A 15,024-nucleotide genomic window follows, 5' to 3' on the forward strand; every position below is an offset into this window, starting at 1 on the left:
TTGGGATTAAAAATGAAATTAGAGCCCATCAACTTGAAAATGAGTTGCTTACATTGGATCCTAATAATTTTTCTTGCATTGAAGATTTCTTGTCCAAATTCAAGACCCTTAGATATCTCTTGGAAGGTGTTAACCTTAAGAAAGAAGATAGTAACCTTATTTATTCCATCCTTACTAAGTTGGGACCAGCCTACTCTGTATTTGTTTCCACCTTCCATTCTACAAGGGAAGCTTTCATTTGTCAAGGAAAAGACTACAAGGCCCCTTCCTTTGACTCTTTTTGTGATTCTTTAATAAGAGAACAAGAAAAACTCTTACACCTTGGTCTTCTTAATCTTGGAAACTCTTCCAAGAAAGCGTTAGCCGCCCAGCAGCAACCAAATTCAAAGAATCCTAAGAAGTCATATCCTAAAAAGAATGGTCCTAAACCAAACAAGGGTCCTAAGCAAACTCAGCCTCAAAATGAAAGATCATTTCAGCAAAATGATAAGACCAATAAAAACAAATGGAAGAAGACTGATAGACATTGTAACTTTTGTAATCGAGATGGCCACTTAGAATCTAAATGCTTTAAGAAGATGGAAGCCTTGGAAGCCGCAATGAAGAAACATAACATCCATGTGGAGCATTCTTCAACTTCAACTTCAACTTCATCTTCAGGAATGACACTTTCTGCATGTCGTTGTCAATCATCTCAGTCTGGTTATGCATTAAATGTATCTTCTTCTTCTCATTCTCATGAGTGGCTCATTGATTCTGGAGCCTCTTATCACATGGCCAAAAACAAAGCCATGTTTTCTTCTTTAAATGATTGTAACACCAAAAATATATATGTTGGTGATGATAGATCTCTTAATGTTGTAGGGACTGGAACTGTTCATCTAGACAATGGTCAGTTTAATGATGTATTATGTGTTCCAACCTTATCCTGCAACCTTCTATCTGTATATCAGATAACTCATTCAGGTGAAGGTAAAATTGTTGAATTTTCACCTCATGATGTTGTAATCAAGGATCTAAGAGATCCTAAATAGATTCTAGCTACTGGTATTGCTGATGATTCCACAAGGTTGTATAAGTTTCACAACTTTGGGTCATCAAATCTTCCCTCAGTATTTGTTGTTCATAATGATGAAGTGAACAAAATTTGGCATGAGCGATTTGGTCACTTAAACTATCGCTCCCTTCAGCATCTATGTAAAGAAAATATGGTGACAGGTCTTCCTATGGCATCTTGCAGAGATGGTGTTTGTTCCGGATGTGTACTCGGAAAACATCATCGGGACAGTTTTGAAAAACGTGCCTCTTGGCACGCCTCAGCCCCTTTACAGCTTGTGCACAGTGATTTATGTGGTCCACTTCCTGTTGCTTCATTCTCTGGCTGCAAGTATTTCTTAACTTTCATTGATGATTTCTCCAGACGCACTTGGGTATACTTCTTAAAACTCAAGAGCGAAGTATTTAACACATTTTTGGCCTTCAAAGCCTTTGTTGAAAAACAATCTAGACATCAAATTCTTAAGCTAAGAACTGATAATGGTGGAGAATATGCTAAAAACACATTCATCAACTTTTGCACCGAAAATGGAATTCAAATGCAACATACTGTTCCATACACTCCACAACAAAATGGTGTAGCTGAAAGGAAAAATCGCACCTTAAAGGAAATGGCTAATTGTATGCTGCAATCTAAAGGACTCAGTCTTAGTTTTTGGGCCGAAGCAATTAATTGTGCAAATTATATAATAAATCGCACTCCTACTAAGGTTCTAAAGAATATCACTCCAGAAGAAGCTTGGAGTTCCATTAAACCAGATGTAAGTCACTTTCGTGTTTTTGGAAGTGAAGCATGGGCCCATATTCCAAATGAAAAGCATAAAGCTTTAGAACCTAAGAGTGAGAAATGTACTTTTGTTGGATATTCTGAAGATGTAAAAGGTTATAGACTTATTCCATTTAAGTCCAAAAATGTTATCACTAGAAGAGATGTAAAATTTGATGAAAATAAATCGGCCTGCGAGCCTAGTCCGGCGGATATGCCACCTCTTCCTATCTCTTCTACTTTTGAAAACATTTCTTCTTTAGATGATGAAAGTGAGGATGACAATCCTCCCCCACCTTCTTAGGATCCTCCTTCAGCTCCTGAACTTCCAAGATGGGTCCGTGCTACTCGGGATGCAGCAGGTGATCTTGCCAGTGATCCTACAGATCAACGACGTACACGTTCTCAGTTTGAAAGAGCCTCTTCTTTACTGGCTCAAGCTCTAGTAAATCATGATCCTGACACTTTTGCAGAAGCTTCAGGCCATCCACATTGGGAAGCAGCTATGAATGAAGAATATCATTCATTGTTGGCAAATGATACATGGGATCTTGTTCCTCTACCAAAGGGATGCAAACTTGTTAGATGTAAATGGGTTTACAGAACCAAGTATGGACCAGATGGGAAAGTTGATAAACATAAAGCTCGTCTTGTTGCTAAGGGCTTTTCACAGGTTGAAGGCATTGACTACACTGAAACCTTCTCCCCTGTTTCCAAAATGAACTCTATCCGCCTTGTTCTTTCCCTTGCTGCCTCTTTAAAATGGGAAGTCCATCAGATGGATGTTAAATCTGCCTTCTTGCATGGGGACTTGCATGAAGAAATCTATATGGAACAACCCATTGGCTTCATCCAAACAGGCTCCAGCCTTGTATGTCGACTTAAGAAATCTCTTTATGGTCTCAAGCAAGCTCCTTGGGCTTGGTATGCCAAAATGGATAGCTTTCTTTTAGAATCTGGCTTTTCTAGGTGTTATTCTGACAATACTGTCTATACCAAGAAAGTGGGCAACTCTCTTATCATCCTTGTTCTTTATGTTGATGATCTTATTCTTACTGGTAGTGATCCCAACCTTATAAACCATGTGAAGTCCAGCCTTAAAAAGAAATTTGAAATGACAGACTTAGGACACTTACACTATTTTCTCGATCTTCAAGTCTTGCAATCCAAGGAGGGTATTTCCCTTTCCCAGTTCAAGTATGCTTGTGATATTCTTCGTCATTTTCACATGGAAGACTGTAAGCCAGCCCCTTCTCCCTTTCAGTCTGGAGTCAAACTTTCAGTCTCTTGTACTTCTCCTGAAGTTGATGTTACCTTATACCGTCAACTTGTAGGAAAACTCTTGTATTTAACCCATACTCGTCCTGACCTTTCCTTTGTTGTTGGCCTTGTTGCTCGTTTTATGCAAAACCCCCGTGAAAGTCATTGGAAAGCAGCTAAAAGAATACTTCGTTATGTTGGAGGTACAGTTCAGTTTGGGATTCATTACAGTGCCAAAGAAGCTCCTCTATTAGTTGGTTTCACTAATTCTGATTGGGCTGGTGACCCTGATGATCGGAAGTCTACTGCCGATTATGTCTTCACTCTTGGTTCAGGACCTATTACATGGGCTTGTAAGAAACAGGCTGCCATTTCTCTTTCATCAGCAGAAGCAGAGTATCGTGGTGCTGTGGAAGCTAGTAAGGAAGCCTTGTGGCTTCGTCAGATCCTATCAGAGTTTGGCTTTGAGCAGCAGCATCCAACCACACTTTGGTGTGATAATCAAAGTGCCATTCAGCTATGCAAAGATCCAATCCAGCATCAGCGCAGCAAACACATTGAACTACACATGCACTTCATCAGAAAGCTCATTCATGACCATGTTCTTGAAGTGCAATATTGTTCAACAGATGATCAGGTTGCAGACATCTTCACAAAGGCTCTCACAGAGGCGAAGTTCACTAAACTTCGATATATGCTTGGAGTTCAGGAAGTTGTCACTAAGGGGGGATAGGCTCTAGTGCCTCTTTCCTTCTCCTATTGTGTCATATTTGTAAATCCTTCAGTCCTATCCCAATTTGTTCTTAAGGGGGGATGTTAGGATATTCCGACACATAGGAAATAGTTAAGTTCAACTTGGTCTAGTATAGAGTTAGGTATAGAGTTAGGTAAAGTGTGTTTCTTTACCGTTGTACATTTTGTAATTTACAATCCGACGATCACGATATGTAGTGATCCGACGGCTCACTCTCTCCTCGGTATTACCGAAACTTGATCCGTGGCTTGACACCCGATTGGTCCATGAGTTCTATTTAAAGCGCATGGAGGATCATTGTTCGGGTAATCCGTCTATGAGAGAAAGCTTATGTAAATTTTCATTCTTTGATTAATAAATTGCCTAAAGTGGCCACGTTGGCTCAGGCCGTGGACTGTTTCCCTCTTTGAGGGTTTTAACCACGTCAAAAATACTGGTGTATTGATTTGAGATCTGGTTGTGAGCAGTGTCCTTTTGGTGTTCTTTCTGAGGAACTTACCCTGTAAATTCCTACAGATTCTATTTATGCTTATTGTATATTAAAGTAATTAGCCGTTAAGAGAGTGAACCGTATTGATTTAATCAGCTGAAAGAGTTTGGTTACCACTATTGAACTCTCGGTTGAAATCATTTCCATTTGGATTGTTTAACTGAGATTGAGTGTGATTTAGATAGAATCAGCTAGAAGAGATTGGTTAATGCCACTACACTCTCGGTTAATGTTATTGTCAATTCAATTGCTTGTTTGAGAATTGATTATGATTTCAGTAGAGGATTAAGTCTTGATGCTTAGATGTGATATTTCCTTTAACAGTTGCAATTTTAGTTTTATAAATGCATCTGTTTACTCTTGTATCAAAGCTTTATATTTCATTTTGAAGAAACATTACTCTCTGGATTCATAGCATGCACATATTGTGTACACTCTTGGAATAATAGGACTTTCCCGGGTTGATGATTGATATGAGGTAATTAGGAGTTCTAAAAGACACCTTTCAGAACCCAACAGAAACTTGACGACATAAGTGAAAAATGCATCTTTGTAGGCTACAATGAATAGTGGAAAACCTATAGACTCTTCAAGATTTTTTTTTTAGAGATGTTAAGTTTTTGAAAAAGAAACTTGGCACAAGGAAATTTCTGAACTTTCATATCAACATGTTCATCCACCAAGGCTGTCAAGATCCCCGATACAAGAAGAGCCAGAACACTCTAAAAAAGATACTTCTTCTGACAGTGAATCATCATCTTCAAAAGATAATTAGAAGACTAGAAGCATCAGGGACATATATGAGAAAGAGCATGATTTTGAGAAGAATGAAACTTGGGAACTGGTTGATATCCCAAAAGACAAAACCAACATTAGTATCAGGTGGGTCTACAAGACCAACTAAACAAAAAAGGAAAAATAAAGAAACATAAGGCAAGGCTAGTTGCAAAAGTGTTCTTCCAACAACTTGGCATAGAATATGGTGAAACCTTTGCTCTAGTAGCAATGTTAGATAGTCATAATTATTCTTGCTAGTCCAACTCGAAATAAATGGCAACTTTTTTCAACTAGATCTCAATATGTTTTATTAAATGGCATATTGGAGGAAGATGTTTATGTGAATCAACCACTTGGTTTTGAAATTCTAGGACAAGAACATGAGGTGTACAAGTTGAAGAAACTCTTATATGGATTGAAATAATCTACCTAAGCTTGGTACATTCGAATTGAATCTTACCTCATCAAAAGTGGATTCTGCAAAAGTAGCCACGAGCCAACTCTTTATACAAAAAGTCATGAAGGTAAAATTCTCATTGTTTTCTTTTATCTTGATGATTTTATTTATACACATAATGTGATGTTAGAAAAATTCAAAATTCTCATGTAAACAAAATTTGACATGAATAATCTTGGTCTCATGAATTATTTCTTAGGAATTGAAGTTGTACAATCTGTCGATGGAGTACTTATATGTGAACAAAAATATGCCACTCACATCCTACTCAACTTTATAATGATCACTTGCAAACCAAAAAATAATCCAATTGCTCTACTGACCATGTTGAGCATACAAGACGAAAGAAAATCACTTGATTCTTCTTTTTATAAAAGTCTAGTTGGTAGTTGCTTGTATCTCACTACAACTAGACACATCATCTTAGCAGCTAGTTTTGTTTCTCGATTTATGGAATCACCCAAGAATTGATGTTAGAAATTTGCAAAAAGAATCTTAAGATATTTTGAGGGACACTAAACTATGGCTTATTCTACAATAATGGTGCAAGGTTACCCCTGCATATACCCACAATATGCATATAAATGCTTTCAAGATATAGTCCCAGGAATTTAACTCCCTAAGGAGTTAAATCTTCATACTATATAATGGTTAAGGCCCTCTTTATCTACAGTTCCTTTATATCGGAACCAATCACCCTGCCAATACCTCCTATGGGGACTTTAAATAGTCCTCAAGCCTTTTTTCACGACTTTATTAAAGTCTTCCTTTAACTCCTTCATATTTGAATCCTTAAAACCCTTTACAACCTTCAATCAGTCTTAATTCCTTTATAAATCAATTACAAAGGAAAAGATCCATTTCCAAACGGAAATACACAAAAATCCTTACCTTTCTGCCTTTCATATGCTTCTGCACACTTCCCGAGGATATACTTTATCGCAATCGGCTATCGACCTTCCATGTTCACATTAACCCATACTCTTTCCAATATCCAATTTCCTTTAGAATCACCTTGCATCATCCAAACACCAATATAATGGATTAACGGTTAAAACCTACTCCAACACACATAATCGGATTTCAAATATTATATACCCTTTGCTATAACACCATTGGGTCCGTATCCCCTTTGCACTATCCCTCTGATCTCCGAAGCCCAACTTTTGATTCCTTCGATCACTGATAATCACGATCTCCGATTATCACTATCGGAAATACTGCATTATCACAAATCATTGTGTTTATTATCGCTGCCCTTTGCACTTCCAACTCCTGATATGCGATTTAAATCGTGACCGTTGATCTGGCCACGATCCAATGGTCCATGATTAATCACACATGGTCATTGTAATTCTCCAAGACTTGGTTGTGACACGATCCTTTAATCTAGACCGTCGATCTTCAAGATCTGATGGTCACTGTGTATCAACTCTTCAATTCTCTGCTTATCTCTTCACTCTGAATTTATGCTATTTCTTCACTGTTTCTATGGGTTCCACTTGGTCTTTTGGGGTTTTTAACTGTGCACTCCCTCCCGAGCTTGGAGTTGATCCTTCTATTAGCTTCAGACAATCCATTAGAATCCTCCTTGACATGTTCCTCTCTGTGTATTCGTTGAACTCCGCTTCTCTGTGTTCATGCACTCCGTCTGCATATATATATATATATATATATATATATATATATATATATATATATATATATATATATATATATATATATATATATATATATATATCTATATATATATATATATATATATATATATATATATATATATATATATATATATATATATATATATATATGCAATCCTATGATGCATTCGATCTATCATTTGACACTCAATCACACATTTATACAGTCCTACTCAATTACTGTATATATAAATACAAATGAATAATTACAGAATGGAATCTTTGTTCCTCAGGCCTGATTCCTCTTTACAGTGGCCTTTGTTTACGAATCTGCTCGTAGGCTTAAAAACACTCCAAATATCTAACCTCTCTCAAAACATCGATCTATCTTACCTATCCAACCCCTGAATTATATAAGAAAATCACAATTTATACAAGAAATGGACTCAGGAACCATTTTTGGTTCAGAACCGGAAATCTCTCACCCTCTCCTAAAAGGTCTCTTCAGCTCCATTCTTTTCCAAAAAAACGCTAGATCAAGCTTTCATTTTCCTCATTTTCTATTCAAACTAATTAAATTTAACAGTTTGGCCTGATCTCCACACAGGGAGATCAGCCACTATACCCCTTTTTAATCATTTTGACAATAAATAAACACTCTCATACATTTAAATAAATAAAATGAACTAAACTCTTTGTCTCCCAACCTCCTTGCTAGTCACAACATGTGATCATGCTATCACATTGCTGACTAGGCCTGAATGCTCCTGCATCAGACTCATAAAGTTGAAAGTTTCCATGGAATCCTGTTCATGAGTCTTTCTACTTCATTTGTTATAAACCTCATCAGATTTCATTTCCCAACTGGCTACCTGATCCCTTTCATCTGCAAGAGTATTTACTACCTCCTTTGTCTCTCTTGGTTGCCAAACTTTGTGTTGTGGATGTCTTTTTGCTCCGCATTCATAAGCATCTCCTTTGTATACTGTTTTGGTGATGATACTCTGGATAAACACCTCCTCAAACAACATAAAGCTTTGCTTCTCTATCCACTGCTATCTTGTCATCATATCATATAATTTATCTTCATCTTCATGTATTTCTTTTGTCCTGTACCTAACTGTTTCTTTTGATTCCTGACTCGATCCCTAGCATCTCCTTCTATTTATAAACCAATTTCTTTATGTTGTTCTGTATATCCTTCCAGCTTCCCTTGATTTGCTGACTTTGACAATTCCTTACACTCATTATCTTTGTATTTTTCATCATCCATCTATCAAATAGTTTAAGTAAAGTCCTTCCAATCTCAAAAGAAGATTGGGCATTGTTTAATACAAGAACATACAATCTTCCAACTATATATTGCTCTCTGGCTGCAAATATTTTTATTATTCAATTTTGTTCAATTTCCTCCATTTTCCTATCAAACTTAGTTGAACTGTTCACCCAATTTTCCAATTGCACCCTCAAGATAAACTCTTGACATTTAAGCCCCCTTTGTATTAAGAACAAAATATGTCTGTGAACTACATGTTCATGTCTCTGCAATCTGCTTTCTCTTCTACAATAACTTGTTTAAGAGCTATGCAAACTCTATTGGCATTATGAGACAAGTGTTGTCCTTGATGGCAAAATGACTGATTATAGTGCTGTAGGTCAGTAGCAAAGAATTGATGATCATACTACAAAGAATGAAGAAAGAAGAGTATATATGCAGGTTCACTATATACCAAGTAGGGTATACATGTAGGTTCACTATATACCAAGTCGCGTATACGCAGGTTCGCTATATACCAAGTAGGATATACACGCAGTTTCATGCACGGAAAAGCGTGTACATGTCGGAAAGCTTACTTTTGGTCCATGGTAGTTAGTCCTCGGTATTTGAACTTATGGTTTTGGACCATGGTATCTCGACAAGTGTGTTGATCCCAAGTATTGGGCTCTTGGTATTGATTTATTATGGTTTTGGACTATGGTATTGAGCAAGGCCTAAGACTATAAAAGGAGAAGAAGATCATTAGGCAAGTGTATCTGAAAAGTCTTGAAGATCTGAGGAAGTATGAGATCCAGTATGCAGGTTATGGGTTGATAATGCATTGCTTGATCTGAGCTAAGGAGGGATCTCACCGGTTGATGGAGAACAAGAACTAAGGAGAGATCGGGATCAAATGGTTTGAAATGAACTATCTTTATATAGTTGACTATGCTTATTATAGATCTGCATACTGACGCATGTATTGTTCTATAAGTGTTATGAATATGACTGATGTTTCGTACAGCTGCAAGTTATGAGAAAATATTTTTAGATCTATACGCGGCTTGTCTTTGGCAAAAGTGCGTATGTACGCAGGTTTGATTCATCATAGTAGCGTATACCATTTGAGCTATGATGTCTGAAGTTACAGGTGGTTCTGACTATTGATGAGTTCTGATGACTGTTTAATGGTGTCAGTATTCTGCATATCTTGGTTGGATGATTGTGTATTGATGGATGAGAACTAATATGGATCAAGATCATAATGACTCATATTCATGTGATCTGATGGACTAGATCTGGGTGCTAACACATATATTATCCATGTATATGTAATGATCTTGTTATATCTGAAGTCAGGAAATGCAGAGAAGTTATGAATAAGTAATTAATGACATATATGTTGGTTCACCTTGATGAAGTTGCGTATATATGCAGAGTCAGCACTTCCAAGTAGCGTATGCACTCTGATGCATGTTCTTGATGATACAGTTGGTTCTGATTGATTTTGCAGAGTTTTGTGACTGTGTTGATTGACAAGGTTTCAGTGTTAAAGTGATTCAGAGATTGATGATGCTAATAGTGATTGTTTTGAGCTTCAATGATAGTTATGGGTCTAGTATGAAAATTTTATGAAACGTGGCCTTCAGATTGTAGTGTTGTGCTTCAGGAGTATCCAGTCTGAAAATGTATGAAATGTGGTCCCTAGAGGATGAAAGGAGATTGTAGGCCGGCGCCTACGTACTAGTAAATTGGCTAGTACAAGAGCTAAGGGGGTTGTAGCTCCCATCCAAGAGAGTCTGGAGAACGAGAGAGAGGGTTATAGCCCTCTGCAGGTAGAAGCCTGCGTACTGGTAAAGGACTGCACCAGTACAAAATATTGTAAAGAGAAGTTTCTAATTAAAAGGAAGATAGAGACGAATTGCAGCAAGGGGTTTTCACCCACATTGGTTTTCCTCCTTATATCTTGTGTTCTTATGTGTGACTGTCTTCTGCTCTGTTTTTGGTACTGTTTATTTGCTTCTGATACACAAATTAATAACTAACATCTAAAAGATAAATCAAATTATAAGTCTACTTTGTATACGCGGGTTTCTTTATCTGTAGTTGCGTATATACGCAGTTTTTATTAACAGAAGTAGCGTATATCATCTAGAATTGAAAAAGGAAATATTTGACTTGATAATACTGATTCACCCCCCCTCTCAGTATTATTTCCAACAATTGATATCAGAGCAGAACTGAGGGGGGGTGAATTAGTATTATCTAATCAATAAAACTTTTTCATTTTCATACTCAGATTCATATACGCTACTTCAGTTAAGTATACCCACGTATATACGTGACTATGTCTATTGCAACTAACGTATAGCCATTAAACTCATGATTCAGTTATGTGATCTTCAATGGGTGCATCAGAACATTATTAGACATATTAACAGTCAACAGTAGCAGTAAAACAGATAGATCAACACACATAAGCAACACACATGAACACCATGATATAAGGTGGAAACCCAATGTGGGTGAAAACCACCTACTGCAATTCGTTTCTATCTTCCTTTATTAAGAAACTTCTTTTACAATGTACTGGTGTAGTCCTTTACTAGCACGCAGGCTACAACCTGCAGAAGGCTACAACCTTCTCTCGTTCTCCAGACTCTCCTGGAAGGGAGCTACAACCCCCTTTGCTCTTGTACTAGCTAAGACACTAGTACATAGGCACCGGCCTACAATCTTCTCTCCTCCAGGTACCACATTTCATAAATTTTCAGACTGGATACTCCTGAAGCACAAAACATAATTTGAAAGGCCACGTTTCATCCAATTTTCATACTGGACCCATAACTATCATTGAAGCTCAAAACAATCACTACTAACATCATCAATCTCTGAATCACTGAAACACTGAAACCCTGTCAGTCAACACAGTCACCAGAACACAGAGCAGAACTCTGCAATAACAATCAGAACCAACTGTACCATCAAAATCATGCATCAGAGTGCATACGCTACTTGGAAGTGTTGAACCTGCGTGTATACGCAACTTCGTCAAGATGAACCAGCGTATATGTCATTAATCACTTATTCATAACTTTGCTGCACTTCCTGACTTTAGACATAATATATGTGTTAGCACCCAGATCTAGTCCATCAGATCTCATAAATATGAGTCATTATGATCCTGATCCAATATTAGTTCTCATCCATCAATACTAAAGCTAAACACAATCATCCAAACAAGATATGCAGAATACTGACACCTTTAAACTGTCATCAGAACCCTTCAACAACCAGAACCACCTGTAACTTCAAATATCATAGCTCAAAAGGTATACGCTACTACAATGAACTCAACCTGTGTACATACACTCTTACACCAAATCCAACCCGCGTATAGATCTATAAATATTCAATCATGACTTGCAGCGATTTCAAACTTAAGTTATACCCAGTTCAGATCATTACATGCGTCAGTATATAGATCTAGAATAAACATAATTAATCATATAGGGATAGTTCATTTCAAAACATTTGATCCCAATCTATCCTTAGATCTTGTTCTCCATCAACCGGTGAGATCCCTCCTTAGCTCAGATCAAGCAATGCATCATCAACCCATAACCTGCATACTGGATCTCATCCTTCATCAGATATTCAAGACTTTTCTGATCCCCTTGCCTAATGATCTTCTTCTCCTTTTATAGTCTTAGGCCTTGGTCAATACCACGGTCCAAAACCATAATAAATCAATACCAAGAGCCCAATACTTGGGATCAACACACTTGTCGAGATACCATGGTCCAAAACCATAGGTTCAAATACCGAGGACTAATTACCACGGACCAAAAGTAAGCTTTCCGACATGTACGCGCTTTTCCGTGCATGAAACTGCTTGTATACCCTACTTGGTATATAGCGAACCTGCATATACGCGACTTGGTATATAGTGAACCTGCGTGTATACCCTACTTGGTATATAGTGAACCTGCGTATATACTCTTCTTTCTTCATTATTTGTAGTCTGATCATCAATTCTTTGCTACTGACCTGCTGCACTATAATCTGTCATTTTTCCATCAAGGACAACACTTGTCTCATAATGCCAACAATCTCCCCCTTTGGACTTGATGGCAAAGCTAACTTGTCATACTTAGAACTTGATCTTCTTATTCCTTTGAGCTGTCCTGCATCCCATGCATTTAGTCACATCTGTAGATTTATCCAGTTATATGTAAGTGAGATGTTCTTCGATGAGAGGGTTTCCATCAAGTACAACACACGCATCATAATTCCAACAATCTCCCCCTTTGGACTTTATGGCAACAACACCAAATCACTCTCCCCCTTTGACATCAAGGGCAAAGGGTGGACCAAGATATTCTCTTTCCTTGATAAAAATTCTGCTGTCCATACTCCCCCTGAGTACCTGTTGAAATCTCCAAATGTCCTCCCCCTTTGTATATGCCAAAGTGTACCAATCTGTCCATGCTCCCCCCGAGTACATGCCAAGTCTCTGTACTGCTGAAGTGTGCTGTTCATGCTGTTCCTGACTGAAGGCAAGATCTAAAAAAATATGTTCTTCAAGACGAACCATGACTTATACATCATAAGAGACCTTCCTATCACCAAAAGACTCAGTACATACATCCATTTCTCAACCACGTGGGGATATACTAGAATTGACTCATCCACCCAACCAAGTGGGGATACATCAAAAGTTTACACATGATAAAGCGAGAACATTACATCTTCATCCTAGGCATAGTGGGGAAACCAATATAGGCCGTTACATGACCTTGACACCATGAAAGAGATATCACAAAAGAGATATATGACCGAAATATCTAGAGCAAGACTTTATGAAAGTCATCAATAACTGATATTGCCAGCATCTATCAATCACCATTCAGATCAGCAACCAAGAGATCCTTCTATTCTCCTTTTTCCTTTGTTCCACCTGAAACCAACAACAACTGTGAACTAGAACCAAAAGCTTCTAAGATAATGCCAACAATGCATCATTGGAAGTTCATTTGCTCCCCTTGTGCCAGATGGTCTCTGTCAGACCCATATCAGAATCTTCTCATTCTGAGTTTGACCCACTGATTTTCTTCAAATTATCATATACACGACTGTATCCACATAAACAAGCGTATATACGCGGATAGTCCTTATGAAACTCGCATACAACCATTTCCATATCAGCAACCTGTAAATGTCCTGTAACAAGGTATGTTTGAACATAGATGTCAACTCCTCCTTTTAAACATCATCATGAAATCATTCACATTATATGTGAAACCACCATAGCCATTACATCAAAGTCAAGATCTACATGATCCAAGTATCATTACTTGGGAACATCTGCATCAATCAACATATGTAAGTATCAACCTATCATCATATAGATAAGAACTCATCATCATGTCTCCAACAAAGCAACTTTGAGTAGTCATCCATGTATCAGCACTATGTATCTTGAGCTTAAGCTCATTTGACAAAACTTCTTGATATCATCAACAACAACAATCCTTATCCACAAGAGTGCCTGCATCATAACTGTATGATCTTTATGCATATGACGACAGCAGCATATGAGTGACTCATCATCAAGTGAGGAAGATGTATATTCAATCTTTGTACTTCTCCTTATCCTTATGAAGATCACCATGTAAGCACCATATATGCATCATCAAAGAATCAACCATCAATATGATCTGAACATCAACTATGTGACCCCAAGAATCATATGAGATTTTATCATGGACAACTCATAACCACATCATAGCAAGATATATCATTTAGCCATATAAGCATCATCACCAAGGACTATTAAGCATAATGCCAACAATGAATTATTAAAGGCATATGCTCCCCCTCAACCTGTGCCATCTGTTAGATCTGATCATGCATATATCAGCAATAAGCATCAAGACATCATCATCATCAAGTTAGGATCAAAACACTTCTAGACATCTTACAAGTATCAAAACATTTCCACACATCCTCAGCAGACTGTAACTATTAACCAATAGAGCAAATAATGGACTAAATCATATCAGATCCTTTTTCTGATCCTGTCCCCACTGCTTTTCCTCAAACTGACATATACGCAATTTTGCAGTGTCTAACTCACGTATATACGTGACTTCCCTTTAAGAAACTTGCATATGAGATTCATGATACTAAAGTTTTACACTTTCAGCTCCCCCTGAGTCTGTTATGTCCGTTTTGTGCTGTGTCTCAGTACATTGTGTTGTGCCACATCTTTCTGACTGTACTTCCTTCTTCTTCCATATCATCAAGTGTGACGATGTTTTCTCCTTTTGGTGTGATGTCCGTCCTTTGTTCCTGCATTCCTTTGCTATATGTCCAAGCTTGTTACATGCATAACATCTTACATATTTCATATTCCTCCTGTAGCAATCAGCAGTGTTGTGACCAAACATATTGCAAGAAAAACAATATCCATTAAAGTACCTGGAATGTGATGACCTTTCTGTGTGATGATCTTGAACCATTCTTCTTCTACATCTAGCTGTAACATGCCCAAGATTATGACA

Source organism: Pinus tabuliformis, chromosome X (assembly GCF_031772625.1).
Source record: "Pinus tabuliformis cultivar Carrire ecotype Pingquan chromosome X, CPIR1, whole genome shotgun sequence".
NCBI lineage: Eukaryota > Viridiplantae > Streptophyta > Pinopsida > Pinales > Pinaceae > Pinus > Pinus tabuliformis.